Source organism: Rhinatrema bivittatum, chromosome 6 (genome assembly GCF_901001135.1).
Source record: "Rhinatrema bivittatum chromosome 6, aRhiBiv1.1, whole genome shotgun sequence".
NCBI classification, from domain to species: domain Eukaryota; kingdom Metazoa; phylum Chordata; class Amphibia; order Gymnophiona; family Rhinatrematidae; genus Rhinatrema; species Rhinatrema bivittatum.
In genome coordinates this window covers 301,983,475-301,996,255 of record NC_042620.1, presented here as the reverse complement: position 1 = coordinate 301,996,255, position 12,781 = coordinate 301,983,475, and positions in this window count along the sequence as shown.

Genomic DNA, 12,781 nt, shown 5'->3' with positions numbered 1-12,781 from the left:
ACTGAAAGCCCGAGGTCCCCCTGGGAGGAGCCCATAGGGACACGGGCCACTTGGACTTAGGTGGGCCTCGCACGGGCTCCTGGGAGAGTAGAAGTCTGGCGTGCCCAAAGACACAGGGGGAGCGCGGTCGGGTTCGAGGCTAGAGGTCCGATGGAGGAAGGAGGAGCAGAATAGTGTAGGTGATGACAAGGCAAGAAACAGAGCCAGAATCTAGGGACAAGATCAGGCAAGCAAAGGTCAGAGTCCAGAGGTCAGTCCGTGGAATGGTCAACAAGACAAAGGTCAGGTACTGGAGATCAGATGAGGTCACAGGCAGGCTGAAGTCAGGAGGCAGGCAGCAGGTAGACGGGCAGGTCAAGGAACAAGCTGAGGTCTTGAGGCAGGCAGCAGATAGGCAGGCAGGTCAAGGAACAAGCTGAGGTGAGGCAGGCGGCAGGCAGGCAGGCAGGTCAAGGAACGAGCTGAGGTCAGTACCAGATAGACAGTTCAGAGGTACTACCTGGGGAGACTTACAAACGAACACAGGAACAAGACGAGCAGGAACTAGGATGCAGGAACAAGGCAGGAACAGAACTGGAACAGAAGGATCCTAGAACGAGAGTAGGAACAAGACAAGCGCAGGAACAAACGCAAAGGCAATCTCACATACAAGCCACCCGATTGCCATGGCAAGGAAGCCCAAACAGTAACTTCCTTATATTGGGGGATCAATCAGGGTGCGCCGCAGAACTGAGGCCCGCCCTTGGCCCTACAATAGGCTGGGTGGTCCGCATGTGCAAAGGGGCATGGTCAGCATCGGTGAGGATGCCGAACCTCGGCGTGAGGCCTGGCGTGCAGTGGAAGGCCCGGCGACTGCCGCTGCGGGATGCCGGGGCCTAGAGCAGCTGGCAACCACCGCTAGCGAGGCCAACCCAGGACCTACCATGGAACTGTGAAGATGAGCAGGCCCATGCTCGGGACTGCAGCGGATGGGGCACGTAACATTGGCTAGATTCTCTGATATCTCTTCTAGAGATTCAGTAAGCAAAAATCTCCTTCCTTCAGGAAAGTCACCAGGCCCTCAATTGAATTTTATTGCTGTTATAGGAAGATGTTGGTTCACAAATTGCATGATTATTTTTTTCTGTTATATTTGAAAAGGGCTTATAGGATAATAACTTTATTGAGTCTAGAATTTTCATGTAACCTAAACCAGGCTGGGATCCTCTATTGGGTTCAAAATTTAGGCCTCTCTCTCTACTCAATCCAAATTATTATTTTTTTTGCAATGATATTAGCTCTTAGATTAGAGAAAATCTAATCTAATTGACAGAGAACCCTCCAGAACTTGGCCATGAATTGAGGGCCTCGATCCGACAGAATACTTTGAGGCAGGCCATGTAGCCGAAAGATATGCTGGACGAACAGCTGGGCCAGCTGTGGCGCAGATGGCAATCCTGGCAATGGCACAAAATGCGCCATTTTACTAAAACGGTCGACGACCACCCAGATCACGGTGTTGCCACTGGATTGCGGCAGGTCTACCACGAAATCGGTTGCCACATGGGTCCAGGGTTCTGAGGGCGCTGGTAAGGGTTTAAGTAAGCCTGGAACTGCACCGGGGATCCTTTTGTGGCGGGCACACGACTGGCAGGACTCCACGTATGCCCGGACGTCTTTATTCATCCGTGGCCACCAGTAGTACCATCTCAAGGTCTGTAGTGTCTGGGATTGTCCAGGGTGGTCAGAACAACGTGAGTTGTGAGGCCATGCCAAGGCTTGTTTCCGCCAACACGGCTGAACTAGTGTCTTCCTGGGTGGGATGGTCGTGGTGGCCGACAACAGGATATGGGATGGCTCAATTATAAAATGCAGCTCCTCGGACTCTTCTGTAGACTTAAACACCCGTGACAGGGCGTCGGCCTTAACGTTCTTCCCAGCCGGTCTGTACCTGAGGATGAAATTTTAGCGGGTAAAGAACAGGACCCAAAGGGCTTGTCGTGGGTTGAGTCGCTAAGCCCGATGCAAGTATTCCAGATTCTTGTGATCTGTGAAGACTGTGAACTGGTGTTGAGCCCCTTCCAGCCACGGGCGCCACTCTTCTAAGGCCACCTTGATGGCCAAGAGCTCCTTATCGCCAATGGCATAATTCCGTTCTGCCGGTGAGAAGTGGCGGGAGAGAAAGGCACACAGATGTAGCTTATGGCCGTCGGAGGCCTGACTCAGCACGGCCCCCACTCCCTCTGAGGATGCGTCCACCTGGACCAAAAATGGCCGCTGCGGGTCCGGGTGCCTGAGGCAAGGTTGTTGCATGAGTGCCTCCTTGAGGCGACGAAAGGTGATTTCCGCTTCTGGAGGCCAATTTTTGGGGTCTGTGCCCTTTCGGGTCAGGGCCGTCATAGGAGCAACAATGGAGGCGTAGTGGGGAATGAAAGAGTGGTAATAATTGGCGAAGCCCAGAAATCTTTGGAGTGCCTTTGGTCCAGACGGCTGTGGCCATTCCTGAATGGCTTTTAGCTTTTGTGGATCCATATGGAATCCCTGACTGGAGACTATATATCCCAGGAAGGGGAGAGACTCTTGCTCGAACTGGCACTTTTCGATTCTCTCTGAGGCGTTGTAACATTTGGATGACATTTGGATGACAACTGGTAGCGTTAGTGGAGGTACTGGAGAAGCACGGCCCAGGATGAGACCTCCTTTCGGTCCTAGGCCCGGGCGTTTCCCAGCCGAGTCGGGCATACCGCTATCTGATGGCCCGCTGCTCCGCTGTAAAAACAGAGTCCTTCCCTTATCCGCCTGCGGCGTTCCTGTGGGGAGACTCTTCCGCGACCCAACTCCATGGGTTCCTCGGCAGACGTTCCAGGAACTTCAGCAGCATTCTTGGAAGGCGGTGAGGACCTCCTCGCCGCCTTGACTACTGGAAGGCGAAGCCTCATCCGGCGATCTACTCGGTTGGCCAATTCTACAAGGCCGTCAAGGTCTTCCGGAAGTTCTTTCGCCACTAGCTTCTTCTGAAGGCGTGAGGCTAGTCCTTCCAGAAAGATCCCATGGAGGCAGTCATCTCTCCAATTCAGCTCTGCGGCCAGGGTACGGAACTCCATTGCGTATTCAGCCACAGTCCGAGTACCTTGTCGCAATCGGAGTAATTCGGAGACCGCAGTGGATTTGCGGACAGGTTCATCAAACAGTTGCCGGATGGCAGACTGGAACTGGCTCAAGTTTTCGAAGATAGGGTCCCTTCTCACCCACAGATGCGAGGCCAAGATCAGAGGCCTACCATCGAGCAGGGACATAATGTAGCTGGTTTTAACCAGGTCATTGGGAAACTGCGCAGGGAGCAAGGAAAAACGAACCTGGCACTCGATACCCTCTCCGGCGTATCGAGAGGGTGCTGGGAGTTGCGTGGGAATTCCTTGTCCCAGGTCGCCCCCGGAAACCTGGACGGTGTGCGGTTGAGTAGGGCGGTCTCCTTGAGCCCCAAGTGGAGACGACAGCGTGGGGTTCATGGGCCCTAATGCCTCGAGGCGCTGGGTCAGGCCCTGTACCGCAGACACCAGGGCATTGAGGGTCTGTTGTTGCTCCTTCAGGCTCCGGAATGGCCTGGCGGGCGGATGACTCTGCCGGGTCCATGGACTTGGCAATCTGTTATGCTCAGGCTTGTGGACCCTTGGGCCGACGAGGGAATGTTACACCTTGCGGAGGATCTGTAGGTGCTCTCGTCGGGTGGCGAGGCAGGACAGAAGAGGAGAGCAGCTGACCCTTGATACTGAAGACAGAAGCTACTGTGGAGTCGGATGAGGAGGTGAGCAGATGGACGGTCTTCACCACTGGTGGTCTGCGGGCCCCCCGGGAGGAACCCGTAGGGACCCGACCGCTGGGACTTAGGTGGACCTAGAGAGGTCAGGGTATCGGTGCAAAGGCCAACTGGAGCTTCGCCCTGGAAGCCCGCGGTCCCCCCAGGAGGAGCCCTTAGGGACCCAGGCCGCTGGGACTTAGGTGGGCCCTTGGAGACGGTGGTCTTGAAGGAGTCCTAGGTCAAGTGCCAGAGGGTCGATGCTCACCAGTCTGAAGTCGTGTGTCAGAGAATCACCGCTTGCCAATCCGAAGTCAAGAACCAGAGAATCACCGTAAGCCAATCCGAAGTCAGGAACCGGGAACACCAAGACGAAACAGGAACCAGAGTCCGAGAACAGGGAACTCACCGAAGCAAGCAGACTAGACAGCGTTGGAGGACGTTGCCAAGTCGAGGAATGAGCAGAGGAAGCCTCCTTAAATACTTCCTCTGCTCTGGATCATTGGAAGCAGGTGAGCATCATTAAAGGGATCAGGTCCCTTTAAATTCAGTGAGGGGGCGCGGCCTCGCGCCTAAGATGGCAGCGGCAATCTTGGATTCCATGGCGGTGGCCATCTTGAATCCCCTCCGCGGGGAAGAAGCTGTGGTGTCGCACTGGGGAAGCTAGGACGGCTCTCCAGCATGGGGGCACCCCGATAGCCTGCGCCCACGCGCGGGGGATCGGCACCGGGCCCGGGCTCCTCTGGACATTTTCCGCAGCGGGTCAGGTAGGGGGCGCGGCACACAACACTATGGCCCTCCAGAAACTCTTCTGTACCTTGCCAGCTGTGTGCTGTCCCCAATGCTGTCCCCAATGCTGTTCACAAATGCTGTTCCCAATGCTGCTCCCCGATGCAGTCCCCGATGCTGTTGTTTGTATTTCCGTGCCGGGTCTGCCCACGTGCAACACTAGCCATCCAATCTCTGTTTAAATCCCACCTTCCAAGACCAAACAAATGCAGTAACAATGAGCCAATTACAACCAATTCGCAAAAAAAAAACCAAAACGCACACACACACATGGCACGGGTCGAAACTCGAATTTTGGTCGTAACTCGAAACTGAAAATTGTGGTCGAAACTCAAAATTTGTTCGGAACCCGAAACTTTGAATGTTGGTTGTAACTCCAATTGGTCGTAACCCAAGCCGTTCGTAACCCGAGGGCCCACTGTATATAGTATGTGAGTAGAGGCTATTTACACTCATATGTTTTCATTTTTATATATGTAACATTTTGAAATTTTACCCTAAAATATGATTCTATTTTTTTTCTCATCCCCTTTAGAAGAAGATAGATAAGGTATTGTCTGATTTTCTATGGTATTACAGAAGGCCTAGGATAGTTTTTAGGAAACTCAAAGCTCCAAAGGAATACGGAGTTGTTAATTTCCCAGATTTTTAAAACTATCCCTAGGCTTACGTTTTGCAACAGGTTTTCTATTGGTTATGGTTAGATGCATTTTTTAATCTTAAATTTTGTCCCCAATGGCTTGAATTGGAATGTTCTAGTATACCTTCTTAATGTTGTGGCATTGCCTGGGATGAAGTTGCCTAGTCACCTACATCAAATTCCTATAAAATGCTCAATGCATATGCAGAAACATGTAGCCTTCTTGCAGATACTTTAGTTTGTCACCTCTTTGGTATATTCCCTTCTTTTGGATTGATTAGTATAGTGTCAAGTGGAGTTTGCAATGATGTGGAATTTGGCTCTTTAATCAAGTGGCTAAAGAGGTTAAATTGTTATCTATTACTGAATTAATATCTAATTTTGATCTTCCCCGTTCTCAATATTTTCAGTGGTTAAAGCATCTAGGTTGCATTAGATCTAGTGAGATCTCAATGGATTGGGCATTGTCCAAATCAGGTATTTTTTCTTGTTTTCTTAATTTGGAATCTAGTGGGGATATATTCTATGGATTTTACAAGCTTCTTAGTCTGCAAATTTCATAAATGTGTGGGTTTAGAATAAAGTTGGGAATCTGATTTGCAATATTCCATGATTGTGATTTCTTGGGATTATTTTTGTCTTTCTTCTGTTAGAATGTCATTATCCTCTAATATTACACAATCTATGTTTTTTTGGGGCTCAACGAGTAGTATGGTTGGAAAGTATTTAAAGATGGGTTATCCTCTACTCATCAGTGCTAGTCTTGATCAGAAAGTAAAACAAAATTATCTCATGTGCTTTTTTTTTCTTTTTTGTTCTAATGTTTATGATTTTTGGATTGACAATTGGGATAGAATTTCAGAAATTCTGTACCTTACTATTCTACTCTCATATTGTCTTTACTCGCTCTGCATAAAGATCTGTTAGATTTCCTTTTGTCAGTAGCTATTAAACGTATTATGGCTCTGAAGAATAGTGCTTTATTGAATGTTCACTTTTGCTGGAATTATGTTTGTTTATATTACAATTATGAGATAGTAGCAGCTATCAAGTTTAATAGAGTTGCTATGTGGGTAGCAGTGTGGAAACCAAAGGATTCATATCTTAATTTAGATTACTTGTTATATTTATGTAGTTGCACTTACAGCATGCCTTTTTTCCTTTTTCTTTTTTTAAGATATTTTGTTGTTCCTCAGAATATATGTTGCGTACCCCGGCCACGTCAGGCCCGCGATTGGCTCTACTCACCCCCGTCGCCCGGGTCCTGGACCTTGCCCTTCCTCTTTGGCAGCAGTAGGCAGTCGCCTACACGCTCGCGCTCCTGCTACGCTCTCAGGTTCCTCTGGCAAGGTAAGGGGGGGTTCTAGGAAGGGCTGGGGGTGGGTTAGGGAGGGGAAGGGAGGGGAAGGTGCGGGGGGGGGGGGGGGGGCGGAAGGAAAGTTCTCTCCGAGGCCGCTCCGATTTCGGAGCGGTCTCGGAGGGAACGGAGGCAGGCTGCGCGGCTCGGCGTGCACAAGTTGCACAATTGTGCACCCCCTTGCACGCGCCGACACTGGATTTTATAACATGTGCACGGCTGTGCGCGAATGTTATAAAATCGGGTGTAGATTTGTTCTTGCTGGGTTGCGCGAACAAATCTGTGCCCGCGCGCAGGTTTTAAAATCTGCCCCATATTTTATACTGTGTGGGCAAATGTGTGCACACTATATTAAAATACACATAAATCTGCACAACATGTTCGCATATCAAAAATACATGATATGTATTTTTAACATAGCTGCATAAGGTTTTACTTATCCGGCTAAGTAGCACTGTTTAAGACATCTTGCTAAGGGGCCTATGCAATAAAGTGTGCCCAGCCTAGTGCACAGGTTAATGAGTGGTTGGACACAGAGGAACCACAGAAAGCAGCATCATGAAAAATTAAAAAGGCTTGACGTAAAAAAAAAATTTCTGGGCGCACAAGGCCATGTATATTGTGCTGGTAAATTAGCTGCTGAGGGTTAAAACGGATGCTCGTATTGAGCATCTGTTTTCATAATCTGCACACAATCACATCTCCTGGGTGACCAATGTCAAGGACGTGCAAGAGATGCACAATTTATCTGTACCACATCCTTTATAGTGTCACAGCACATTTGATTATTGCATCAGGCACCCAGGAGAGGCAGATGTGTGTGCATTGAAAAAACAGGCACCTAGTTTGGATGCATGTTTTTACGTGTGTGATATAGCATCGACCCCTAAGTAAGTTAGTGGGATAAGTAAAAGAAAACCACTACTTAGCAGGAGAAGTAAGATAGATGGATAACCAGCATTTGAAGACTTATCCAGTTATCTTTCTTATCCAGCTAAGTAGTACTTTGAAGACTTATCCGGCTAAATGGCTACATGGTGGACATCTCAAAATGTATCTGATTAAGTGGCAGACATCAGTTATGCATGCTTATTTGCGCTCCTAATTTTAATCATTTAAATGTGGAAATATAATTCACATATTTTCCTTAGCACTTTTTGGCTTTTACACATGTAAATTATCAAATGTTATAACACACAAGCATTAAGGAAATTACCAGTTTTACCAATTAGTCCACCAGTTTTCCCTGTATATCTCTAGATCATCAAGACTCCCTGGTTCTTCAGCTTGCACAGCCCCCAGTTTACCCAGACCCTTCACTCAGTCATTATTTGGCTATAAAGAATTCTCTTCTGACTTATATCAGATAATTAGCAAATGTAAATATGTACAGGAAACATCCATATGCACACTGCTTTCGCAGGTTATAAAATAGCAACATATACACACAAAGGTTGGCCCCACCCCGGGATGCCCCTGGCCCACCCCTAAACTATCCCTTTTTCATAAAAGCAAATTTATATGCACCATTACTTGATTGTGTATGTTTGAGGTATTTAAAATAGCACTTGCACAAATATGCACTATTTAAGTTGAATTTTAAATAGAGATGTACATTAGTTTAAAATTAAATAGAAAAATGAAACTAATAGGGGCCAAGTAATTTCTTTTGTGGGGCCCAGATACTAATTGAAGGGGCCCCATTAATTAAACAAACCTATTTATTTCATTCATTTCTATAAGCTATTATAGTCAATGAACTCATGGAATCAAGCAACAGATGCATGTATACAGTTAGAAATTGATTCAGTGTGGAGATCCAAGATGGCCAAAGCTGTTGGTCATGCATGAGGCAGCTCCATCTGGACCGTGTGTATTTTCTTTTCCTCAATGCCTCATTCAGCAAAGAAGCGGTGGGCAAAGGAGAGAGAAGCCCTGCCGAAACCCTCTGCTACAATTTTTGGCCCAATGAACACTCACGTACAGCGGAGCCCGGAATAGTCTCTATGGGCAGCGTTCAGGAGGAAGTTGTACCTGATGCCTCCCTTGAGTTACATATCACCCTATCCCCGGAAAAATGGATGGCCCCAGGTAACCCAGTGGAAGGCAGGCCTCTTACCCAAGCCCTTGGATCCTTGGAGTTTGATGGTGATTGGATCCAGAGAGGGCAGGGTGGAGTGGAAACATCTGAGGCAGTTGTTGGGTCTTCCTTAATAGTATCAGGAGCTGGGTAACAAGCCAGAAGCACTGCATTGCAGTTTGGAGTTGGAGAAACACTTGTATTGCCAGAGATTTCAAAAATCAATTTGGTAAGACCAACTGTTGTTTCCTTAGACTCGATATGGGAGGCTATACAATCATTGAATACTAATATCTATAACCAAATGGCCCCAGTCTATACCTATATAGGAAAACTAGACTCTCGTGTTAGAAACCTAGTAAAAGAATTAATGGTGAATAAGAATAATATCGAGCAATTGCAGCAAGATTTAAGAAGTAAACTGTCATTCCAAACATCTCTGATAAAGGATCAGTTGCTATCTGCCAGATTGGAAAACATGGAAAATTTGATTAAGGGGGAAAATCTTCATTTTATAAATTTCCCAAGCTGATTTTACCAAAGGATATGTGGAAGAAGTATATGCTGGAAGTTCTCAAAGTTCCTGAACAAGCACTTCCCTTAACTTCAAGAGTCTATTATATTCCTCCCTTCTAGAGTAAGGATTCTTTGGATCAGAAAGGAGTTCAAACACCTACTGTGCCTTTACAGTTACATTTAACAGTTATTTTGGAAACCACAGAGAAGAATTATATTACTCCTGCTACATTAGTGGTATTTCTTCTTGAGGCGGACAAGGAATGGATCATTAAAAATATTGTACAGAAACTTTCATGGATTATAAAGTTAATAACATTCCAGATTTGTCTAGAACAAATCAAAAAAGAAGGAAACAGTTTCTTTTTTTAAGACCCAGGTTTATTGAGATAAGTGCTTTATTTCTTTTAAAATTTTCCTGCAAATATATTGTAAAATTCCAAGGCCTCTGGTACATTTTCTTCCGGTCAAATCATCTTTCTGCTTTTCTTGTAGATAAAATAATTCTGCTTATTAGCTCCTCTCCAATCACAGCTCAATGAGTGATGGATATAGCATATAGGTCTATAAGTGATTGTTTAACAGTCTTTGGGCTAAATTTATCAAAGCACATGGAGAGAAAGGAGGGAGGGAGGGAGAGAGAGGAAGACTATCTTTAAGTCCCTTATAGTAAGCAGCTATTTATGCTACTATAGGAGGCCCACCTAATAACTTGAGGTGAGGATTAGGTAGTAGTGTAGGGATTAGGGGCCACTTTGACATGCAGAGTGAGGCGTCCGAACAGAACAGTGCACTCTTGGGAAGATTTTATGTCTTTTGGAGTGTGGAAACTCACACAATGATGAGATTTGTACAATGTTCTCTCAGCCTAGCTTGATGGACTCTCTATCTGGGTAACATCAAGCTAGGTTGAGATAACATTGTACAAATCTCATCATTGTGTGAGTTTCCTTACCCAAAAGACATCAAATCTTCACAGGAGTGCACTGTTCTGTTCGTACGTCTCACTCTGTATGTCAAAGTGGCCCCTAATCCCTACACTACTACCTAACCCTCACCTCGAGTTATTAGGTGGGCCTCCTGTAGTAGCATAAATAGCTGCTTACTATAATTTCACCCTAGAGGCTTTTTCTCACCCACCCCCTCTCTACATTTCACACCCTTTCTCCAGCCTAAAAATACTCAATGCAAAACTTTCATTATGGGTATATTGTACAGAACACTAATAAAAATATATAGCTATTTTCAGCTTTAAAACTATGCAATATGGCTTCACAAAGTCAGCCCACTTTTACAAAATCTCCACCCCACTCCCTCCTCTTTTAAAAAGTAGCATCATACCATGCATTATGGTGCTTTTCACATGCGTTAAGGCATTTTTCACATATGAAAATGCCATAACACGAGTTGAAAAATTACCCTATTTGTTTCTTTCTTGAATTGTTTAATACAATTTTTTCCTCAGGTTGAGTTCTTGGATTTCAAAAATTGTGGACTTGGGTACAGAGATATTGTTTTGTGTTATCTTTCCTTATTATATTTCACAATATTTTTGTCTATTTGTATCTCTGATTTTCAAATCAAGATGAAAATTTCTTGAAAATAATTTGTTAAATTCAATAAAAAAGAAATTATATAAAAAAAGAAATTGATTCAGTGGAGAGAAGGGGAGGATGGGCATATTGTTAAGGAGATGAATGACTTATCACGGCAAAGCATTTTGCTAGTCTGACCTATTGCTGTGGAACAGATACAGAGATTAGGGATGTGAATCGTGTGATCGATCATCTTAATGATCGATTTTGGCTGAGGGGGGGGAGAAATCTGATCGTCTTCGTTTTTTTGGTTAAAAAATCATTTTATCGGGGGAGGGCGGGAAAACCGGCACGCCAAAACAACCCTAAAACCCACCCCGACCCTTTAAAATAAATCCTCCACCCTCCCGAACCCCCCCCAAAAATGTTTTAAATTACCTGGGGTCCAGTGGGGGGGGTCCCGGCGCGATCTCCCGCTCTCTGACCATGGCTGCGTTAATAGAAATGGTGCCGGTGGCACTTTGCCCTTATCATATGACAGGGCAAAGGTAGCGCCGGCGCCATTTTGAATAGTGGCAATATGGCCCGCGTGCAGGAGGTCGCTCCCGGACCCCCGCTGGACTTTTGGCAAGTCTTGTGGGGGTCAGGAGGCCCCCCCAAGCTGGCCAAAAGTCCCTGGGGGTCCAGCGGGATTCCGGGAGCGATCTCTTACACTCGTGACGTCGGGAGCCAGGAACCAAAATGGCGCCGGCGCTACCTTTGCCCTGTCATATGATAAGGGCAAAGGGCCACCGGCGCCATTTCTATTAACGCTGCCGTGGCCAGAGAGCAGGAGATTGTGCCGGGACCCCCCCACTGCACCCGAGGTAATTTAAAACATGTCGGGGGGTTCGGGAGGGTGGGGGATTTATTTTAAAGGGTCGGGGTGGGTTTTAGGGTTGTTTTGGTGTGCCGGTTTTCCCGCCCTCCCCCTTCCCCCGATTTACGATTTTTTGATGATAAATCGGGGGAATCGCGGCTCTAATGATTTTTGACGATTTAAAATATATCTGACGATTGTTTTAAATCGTCAAAAAATGATTCACATCCCCGATGCTGATCTTGAGGACTGAGGGTGTCAGGGATTTGCTCTGTAGTGCTTTTCAAGGCATTGTGTAAAAGCATAGCTCTGAGCTCTCTCTGAGTTCCTGGTAAATTCTTTTGCTATGGCATATTATATAGACTCACTGTGCTAGGCCATCAGTTGCCTACAAGACAGGAAAGCAAAGCAGTGAGGCAGTGCTACATCACAATATCTGTGTCTCATTGCAGATTTGTGTTGCTTCACTTGCTGTTCTGTTTTTACTTTGCCATTATTAAAGCCTTAAGTACATTTGAGATTAGTCATTTATTCTCTGCTTGGAAGCGGGCACAGTATAAGCAGTGGGCATTAAGCAGCATAAGTGAGCAGAGAGGGCAGGGCAGAGAGAGCAGTATAACAGGCTGAATTGTGAAGCCTGTCTGTGTCAGAGAAATAGTGCAGACAGAGCAGACAGTGTGACACTTACTGTTTGCCTGGCAGTAGCTCAGTGGACAGGGGGCATTACAATACCAATGCAGAATATTAAATTGTTGTAAACTTCAAATTCCCAGTGACATGTCAGGAACAGGGAATCATGTCAGGAACAGGGAAAGGCAGAGCAGATGAAGTAAATTTAAATGTGTCCAACATTAGGTAAGTTGGCAGTGGCACTGGGAGTACCAGGAAGAACCCAAAAAGTAGTCCTGCACCAAAACTGAAGAGGGATTTCTTGGTTTGTTATACCATTATACTGTTTGTTTTATTGATATTTTCCCCCCAAAAGCCCTCTTTTTGAAGGAGAACTGGCACAAGACAAATGATTCTCAAGGATAACCATTTCACTGTTCTGAGTGTGATAGCACTTAGAGTAGTGCTAGAGATTTCATGAAAAACCATAAGATCAGGAAATGGAACAGCTAAAGGGCAGCTCAATGATGTGGGACATGGTCTTTAAATAAAGCTGCCCTCACTATTTTCCTGGAAAGACACTGTGATATACTAATTATGATAATAACCCTTACATTTGGC